This window comes from Peromyscus californicus, unplaced genomic scaffold (genome assembly GCF_007827085.1).
Source record: "Peromyscus californicus insignis strain IS unplaced genomic scaffold, ASM782708v3 Scaffold_3__1_contigs__length_106647218, whole genome shotgun sequence".
Taxonomy (NCBI): Eukaryota; Metazoa; Chordata; class Mammalia; order Rodentia; family Cricetidae; genus Peromyscus; species Peromyscus californicus.
Genome location: NW_026294551.1, coordinates 21990829 through 21998982, shown reverse-complemented (window position 1 = coordinate 21998982; position 8154 = coordinate 21990829). Strand labels below are relative to the sequence as shown.

Sequence of the window (8154 nt, the reverse complement as noted above, 5' to 3'; positions counted from 1 at the left end):
GAATAGTAAGCATTAGGTATTATTCTCATAATTTTTTTTTTTTTTTTTTTGGTTTTTCAAGACAGGGTTTCTCTGTGTAGCTTTGGCGCCTTTCCTGGAACTCACTCTGTAGCCCAGGCTAGCCTCGAACTCACAGAGATCCACCTGCCTCTCTGCCTCCTGAGTGCTGGGATTAAAGGCATGCGCCACCACCGCCCAGCTATTCTCATAATCTTTCTATGAATTTAGGGCATTGGAACATTTTATCCAGCTCTGGGTTTGGATATAAAGTATTCCTTAATTTTCTGTTTATTTCTTAAAGGATGGCAAAATAATTATTATATAATTAGTGTATCTACTTGTAAGACCATGTTATACAGTACTGTAACCCACAATATTAAATAATAATAATAGATAACAAGAACATTTGAGACTGGATCTCACTATGTAGCTCTGGCTGCTTGGAATTCACAACGTACACCAGACTGGCTTCAAACTCACAGATTCCCCTGGCTCTGTCTCCCTATTGCTGGGATTAAAGATATGTGCCACCACACCTGGCCTTAAACAATTATTTTTAATATAAATCACACATGTGGCTATGACTGGCAACCTTGTCCTGGATGCCCATATGCAAAGAAATCCCCTGTCAGGGAAAAACAAGCAATATCAGAAAAGCCTAAGGTTTGTCCTGTCATTGCTACAGAGTAAGGCCAAATTCATATCTGCTAGCCCAATGGGCATTGAAACTGTTAGTCACCAAATTAATCCCAACAAATAACAATAATTGACTGCTCATTGATGTGTTTCCCCCTGTCTTCCCCAACCTTTCTATAACCAGTCAGAAAGGAAAGTTTTCATATTTTCTGAGAATCTCATTACTGCTCTCAAACCATACTCTCTATCTTAGTATAATTTTTAAAATGAGTCAGTACAAGTACTTCAAAAAAAAAAACCTAGCAGTGCATAGAATATGCAGCTATTTCTCTTCATAACAGAAATGTGCAAAGAATTTTAAAGGGCTCTTCAGCGTGCCAGAGGCAATGGGAGTATTAATGGAGAGAAGACGTAGTAGCTTTAGTAAGAGTTCGGGTGGGAAGAGACAGCTGGTCCCTCAACCAGTCCCCGGATTTTCCATCTTCATGGCACAATACAAGGGGAAATGGGAGTAATTACCGTAATTAAACCCGAAGAAGGAAATACCCTGTGAGACAAATTTAAACCTGCTCTTTCTTGGACACCAGTATGGAGGGAACAGGAGGTCAAGGTACTCCGCGGCTTAACTCCCTTTGCAAATTCCACTATGCCTAACTCTGCTCCACGCCACAGTGCTATTTCTTTTGGAACTGTGATCCAAAAGAAAATATAGAAGAGAGAAACTGCCTTGAAACCACAGACACCCCAGCAGCCGAGTCAGTTCCGAGTCTATTTAGTCATTACGTTATTTAGAAGAAAGTTAGTAAAGAGACAGGGAAACAGAAACAACACCGTGAGTCCTCCCCACCGCTCCACATAACTCTCCAGCATTGAGATTCACAGGGACTTGTTCTAGAAAAACCACTGAGGGGGGCCGGGGATGCAGCTTAATGGGTAGGGTGTTTACTTAGCATTCATCAAGCCCTCCAGCACTGGGTCAAACCAGGGCTGATGGTGCAAGCTTGTTATCCTAGCACTCGGGAGGTGAACAGGGGGATCGGAAGTTCAAGGCCATCCTGGGCTACTTATAGGGTTCAAGGCCAGGCTGGGCTACATAAGACCCTAGAGCAGTGATACTCAACCTTCCTAACCGAGACCCTTCAACACAGTTCTTCACGTTGTGGTGTCCCCTGTCCCCAACCACAAAATCATTTCATTGCTATTTCGCAACTGCAATTTTGCTATTGTTATGAACGGTAGTGTAAATATCCGATATGCAGGATATCTGATATGCAACCCCTGTGAAAGGATCAAGCGCCCTCGTGGGGGTCTCGACCCACGGGTTGAGAACCACTGGCCTAGAGGGAGGGGCGGGGGCGGGGGACACAGCCATCCCAGAGGATCAACCAAGAGCTTTAAGGCTGAGGGTGATTCCTCCAGAGATCTACTTCTAGACCTGCCTTTCCCTCGGTCCTTAGTTCATCCTCCAGGATACTGTGTGTCGGGAAAGCCTCTAGAGCTGCTGTTGCACCAGGGTCTCTGGCTTCCACACTGGGGCAGTCCCTCCTTGGAGGACCCTCGTTCCACTCTAACTTCATGCTGTGACTTCCAGGCACGCACGGGAGAGCAGAGCTGGCGACGGCCCCATTTCTCCACTAACCGTGCCTCTGTTGTGGTGGCTGCTTTAAGGCTCCTTCCAAAAGTGTTCCGCCTTGAAGAGAGATGGGAAAAGATTCAAGAATGCCTTGTGTTCCCAACTGGGTCTTGGACTGAGCTCAGTGATGCTGTTCCATGAAGGAGGACAGCCAGTCAAAGACAAAGCCCATGACATCTGACGCTTGTCTTTGCGTGTTTACAGTAAAATCATGACCCCACGAGAAGTGAACATGTGGACCTAATTTTGAAAATATAAACAGGAAGCACCCCCCACCCCAATATTGCCATTTAAAAGAGAGGGGAAAAAAGGAAAGCAAACCTCAAAAAAATACCTTCCAAGGAAGTCATGGGTGCTGACAAACTAAGCAAAGTAATAAAATGCCATGTAAGACACGCAGCCACCAAAGTGAGGGTCGCATTGTGTCAACTAAAGATCTCACACATGCAGTGTTCCTTTCTCTGGATGAGTAAAAAGAGCATAGATTTTGATACACCAAGTCATCTCCAACACGCCTTGGTTTTTGTTGCTGTTTGTTTGATTGTTTGTTTGTTTGAAGTAGTAAAGAGTTATCCTTAATAACATATCCATTGTCAATATTTTACTTCAAATAAAGCCATTATAATTGGGGACAAATTAAATTTTTTAAAATTTCACCATGATGTTTACAATTTAAATGTACAAGAAAGAAAAAGAGAAAAAAAATCTGCGTAATCAATGGAAACTAGATTGTTAAATCTGACTTTCTTATTCCCAGAAATAAGTACAGAACTGTTGAGTTCACACCACTCTATAGGAAAAAGACTCTTCTGGTTTTAGAACAGTTTTATTCACAAAAATTAAAAAAAAAAAAAAAGATGGAGGTAGACCTGTTGACTCATGCCTCTAATCCCAGTACTTGGGAGGCTGAGGCCGGAAGAATGTCACGAATTCAAACCCAGATTAGACTACAGAGTAAGACCTTGTCTCAAAAACTAAAAAAAAAAATAAATAAATAAAATAACCTCTTCCTTTAAATATGGCAGGTGTGGGAACAGTGGCACTTTGAGACTGTTGGCATTGGGGACTGGATACAGAGCCACATATAGACACTGAACCACACACCCCTGCCCAATTCTTTTTTCTTATGTTGAGACAGATTCTTGATTATTAGCCCAGGCTAGCCTCAAATTCTGAACCCTCCTGCCTCAGCTTCCCTAGCAGCCAGAATTATAAGCATGCACCCCCATGCCCTCCTTTAGGGCAAAGACCAAAACCAAAAACCAGAGAAGGCAGCTGGAGAAGAAGGGGGAGGAAGGAGAGGAAGATGGAAGTTCCTGGGTCAAAGAACTCTGAAATGTCACTACACAGTACGAGAACAGTCTTCAGAAGAACTCAGTAATTGGAAGTAACTGGGAATTATCCTCAGGTAGTTTAAAAAAATAATAATTCTCGAATGCTCAAACAACAACAAAACAACTGGGGTTTTGTTCTGTCTTCAGTGTGCATGCTTTCTTTGTAGGAATTCTATGGTCACCTACACTCCAAAAGAAAGGCAAGACGTCAACACCACGGAGTCCACACATCCGAGCATGACTCTGCAGACATACACTCAATGGAAGCACTGAGGCTTCCATTGAGCCCACTTCCAACTAACATCAGATCTAAACATGTTATTAACCTCTTTTTAATCACCTTCCTTCCGCTGTAAGGCCACATGTGCTACCTGCCAACATCATCGTAAGCCAAAGGAACTACAGCAAGCAGAAGCCGGACACACACACAGACTAACTCTAACATCATTGGGAGGGAAAAATTAAACATGGACCAAGAAGCAGTAAGTGATAATTTTAATCTTGATGTGGTCTTTGTGTAGGAGAAGGAGGAGGAAGAAGAGAAATCGTAAGAAAATGGAGGTGAAATGAGAAGTCAGCCTATAGGAAGTGCTGGCCAAAATATTTATGTTGTAATACTTCAAGCATTGATAGCACCTTTTCCTCCTCCTCTCTATATTATGAAGGACACATCTAAGAGACATACCCATCTTCAACTCAACATAACATATTCTAATAGCTTCTTGGCGGAAACAAGAAAACAGGGAAGGTAAGAATGAGGCAGAAGGAGAGATCACTGGGTCCAGCCAAGATTTTTGGAGGATTTTAGCACTGAGTTCTACAATCACCAAACTGCTAAGTGACGGAAAGCTACTCTTGTTTTACTTTTCTTTCTGATGTGAGGGGGAAGAAAGGGATGGGAGGGGCGAGGAGAAGAGGAGCCGGAGAGAACTTCCCATGCCTTCACACCTACAGGAAACAGGCCAGCCTCCAGGGACACTTGGCCAGAGGTACAGTGATGTTTTAACTGGACGGACATATATCACTAAGGGCTGTGTGGTGAATTTTTTTTTTCTTAAAACCACCAGCCCCTTCCCCATTTAGCACTATCAATTTTAACAACTGAAAATTGTTGCTACAAGGAGCACAAGGATGAAAATTTTGCTACCAAACAAACACATAAACATAGCCAGGGCCAATCAACAGAATTCCCCCAACTAAAAAGGTTCAAAACCAATTCAGTGTTCACAAATGAAATCAGAGAAACAGGAAATAAATAATACATAAATGAAATACACCCTATAGACAGTGAGCATCAAACAACACTGAGGTAAGAGGCTAAGCCCCAGCGCACCTTTAATCCCAGCACTCGGGAGGCAGAGCCAGACGGATCTCTGTGAGTTCGAGGCCAGCCTGGTCTATAGAGCGAGATCCAGGACAGCTACTAAAACTGTCCCTATCTCAAAAAACCAAACAAACAAAAAAAGGGCAAAGTCCTATATCCCAATTGAATGGTAACAAAACTATGTGAGATAATGCAGACTCAACAGTTGAAAGCTTATTGTGGCCGAGGTAGCTATCCAACCGATTTGGAAACCCAAGACACAAGCAGCCGATAAATGCCACTACAAGAAGGCTGCACAAAGCTATCAGCCCCGTGACACACTAGCCCCGTCAAGGGATACTGAGGATACTCCAATAAACAGCCTATAGATCCTACTTAGGCAAAGATCTGCTTCACTGCAGGGGGATGGGTCCTTGAGGGTAAGGGTCAGTCCCTAAATTACTAGACAGTGACCTGAGCTGGCAACTAATTCCACCTACCTGGGCCTCAGTTTTCTCGTTTTTTACAATAAAAGAATGTAGTATAATCCCGGGGAGGGGGGTGGAGGCTTCCCCCAAATCTAAGATTCTATAACCCAGTTTGCCACTATTTATTTAATGCAAATTACTACCCCCAGCAAGACAAGCACAAAAATGTGGGCATAGGTCCTCGAGAAAGAGAATCCGATCTCCTTCTGCCTTTAAAATCCGTGTGGCTTTCATGAATCCCAGCTTCCTAAGCTCTCCCGCTTGTTTTTCTTCTTCGCCTTTTCCATCACTGCTGGCTACAAGTGTCTGCAAACGCCTCCTGCTCCGGACAAGTTCTTTTTTTTTTTTTTTTTTTTTCTGTCTTGATCACTCTGACCATCTTGCCAGATTCCTTTAGCCTCAGACCAGCTTTTGTGATAAGACAGCTCTCCTTCCGACTCCCCATATCTACCCCCGACACCAGGAGCACTTTTTTTTTCACTCTTCAACCCTGGCTGGGGTGGGGGGGGGTAGCGAGAGAGAGAGAGAGAGAGAGAGAGAGAGAGAGAGAGAGAGAGAGAGAGAGAGAGAGAAGAGGGAGAGGGAGAGAAGGAGGGAGGGAGGGAGGGAGAGAGGGAGAGAGGGAGAGAGAGAGAGAGAGAGAGAGAGAGAGAGAGAGAGAGAGAGAGAGAGAGAGAGAGAGAGAGAGAGAGAGAGAGAGAGAACAGCCCGCATCCCACCACCACACGTACAAGCCCAGGCCTGGCAGGTCCTGACGTGGGATCCCGCAGCCCAGAGCCTTATCAAAATGTTCGTATTTGTTGTCTTGACTCCTTATAAGGCGCTATTTCTTGAAGCTCTGCTAATACCCCCCACCCCACTGGGCAGCACCTCCAGCTCATCTCTCTCCCCAGAGTCTCCGGCACCCCACTTTGGGGGGGGGGGGTGGGAGGGCTAATAATAATAAGAAGAGGAAAAACTGGGAGAGAGCCGCGACTCTTCAGAATTGCAACAGGAAGGTGTGGGGCGGCCGACAGCAGTCCCCCCCCCCTCGCTCCCAGGGGGATCGGCTCGGCGGGGGGTGGGGGGGGGTTGTCCCTCACACACCCACCAGGACACGCACGCGCCGAACACTTTCCACGGCATCTGCGGCGCCCCCCGCCGCGGCCTCCGCGCGCCCCCCCTCGCGCCCCCCGCCAGCGCCCCGGGCCCCTCCGCCGCCGCCCGGCGCGCGGCCCCCGCGGCCGCCCCACGGCCCCGGAGCGATGGCGGCGACGCGGCCCTGGCCAGCTTCAAGGCAGTAAGAGCACCGGGGGGCCCCGCCCGGGCTCCCCGGCCCCCCGGCCCCACGCCGGGCGCAGCTCCTACCTCGTTCTGCCCCCGACGGGAGCCAGCGGTTCCTCCGGCTCCGCACGCTCTCTCGCGTCCGCTCGCTCCCTCCCTCCCCGTGCAGGACCTCCGCGCGTCGTCGCCAGCGCTCGTTCCCCGCCCGGGGTGACGGCTGGGGCCGCCGACTCTCCTCCCGCCGGGGCCCACGGGGGCGCGCGCGCCGCTCTCGCGCCTGGGCTCCGGGGACGCGCGCCCGCCCCGAAGCCCCGAGCGCGCCCTGCTTCCTGGTTCCTCCCAGCCGCGCGCTCCCCAGCCCCGAGGTCCCTTCGCGCCCCCTGCGCGGCCGCCCTGCGGGGCCCCGGAACCCTCTGCGCGCCGCGGGGCGGGGGTGGCGCGCTCGGCCGGGCCCGCGCCGCGCGCTCCCGCTGCTGGCCGAGCCCGTGCCTGGCCGCCCGGCGCACGCTGCTTTGTTTGGGTGGGGGCGACCACCGCCCCAGGGCGCGGGCGGCTGAGGTCGTGGCGATTGGACCCCCCCCCCCCACCCTCCACGGCCCGCCCACCTCCCTCCTGCTGGGAACCAGGCCCGCGTTCCCGGTCCTCTAGCTCTCAGGCCGAGGGCAGAAGTCCATAGTAACCCCGATCAATAATTATCCCGGGCTTGTTCCCCAGAGGGCGGCTTAAACCAGGGCCCTATCGCACCCCTGGGATACGGACACCGGCAGGACCGGGCTGCCTGGATCGGTGGACTGCCCCTGGGTGAATCTATGGGGCACAGGGGAGACGCCTTCCTCCCTGGGAATTTTTGCCGGCTACCACTAGTCCAGGTTACGGGAGTGACAGGTTTATCCAGGGCCGTCTATGTTCACTCCAGGGGTAGAGGGTCTCCATGATCCTTTCTCCGATGGTGGGGAGGGGTTGTTATGTGTGAGAGGAGGGCAACCTGAGTCACCCACTCTCCTGCGCTCCATCTCCGGAGCTGGCCAGTGGTTTCCCTGGCAACCCTCCAAGGGCCAGCCGGGCCAGCCCGGAAGCAAGGCACATCGAAGGTGCAAAAAACCCAGCTGCAGGGGCAAAAGAGGGAGGACCCCTTCCCAGCCCCACACGAACATACAGAACACCGGTTCTCTACCATTTGTTCAGCTGAAATGCCTTCTAGCCAGGCATGATCAAGAGGCAAGTTCTCCCAGTTCCCCTTCCCAGCAGTCTTCCCTTCACGTTAAGAATAACGCCAGCCACAAAGGTTTGGGGGACTACAACGGATCACAAAGTCCTTCTGCTCCTGCCCCACAGGCTGAGCAACACCTAACACAGTGCTCGGCACAAAACAGAGGCAGGGAGCTTGGAGCTGGAGCAGGAAACTGGATGGAAGCAGCGGCCCTGGGTCCCGGGTCATCGCCACCCCTCATCCCCCACCCCACAGCCGGCTTATGATGTGTTAAAACTTCAGGCACA

The 8154-nt window shown here is 49.9% G+C and overlaps 1 protein-coding gene across 1 annotated transcript in view; it reads right to left on the bottom strand.

The window, feature by feature from the left end:
* The window catches only part of LOC128121595 (signal transducer and activator of transcription 5B), a 76479-nt gene extending 69505 nt beyond the window's left edge, over nt 1-6974 (bottom strand). Inside the window, exon 1 of the mRNA XM_052756391.1 lies at nt 6742-6974. The gene's annotated coding sequence lies outside the window, so the exon portion shown is untranslated. The remainder of the gene's footprint in view (nt 1-6741) is intronic.
* Nucleotides 6975-8154: the final 1180 nt, after the last annotated feature.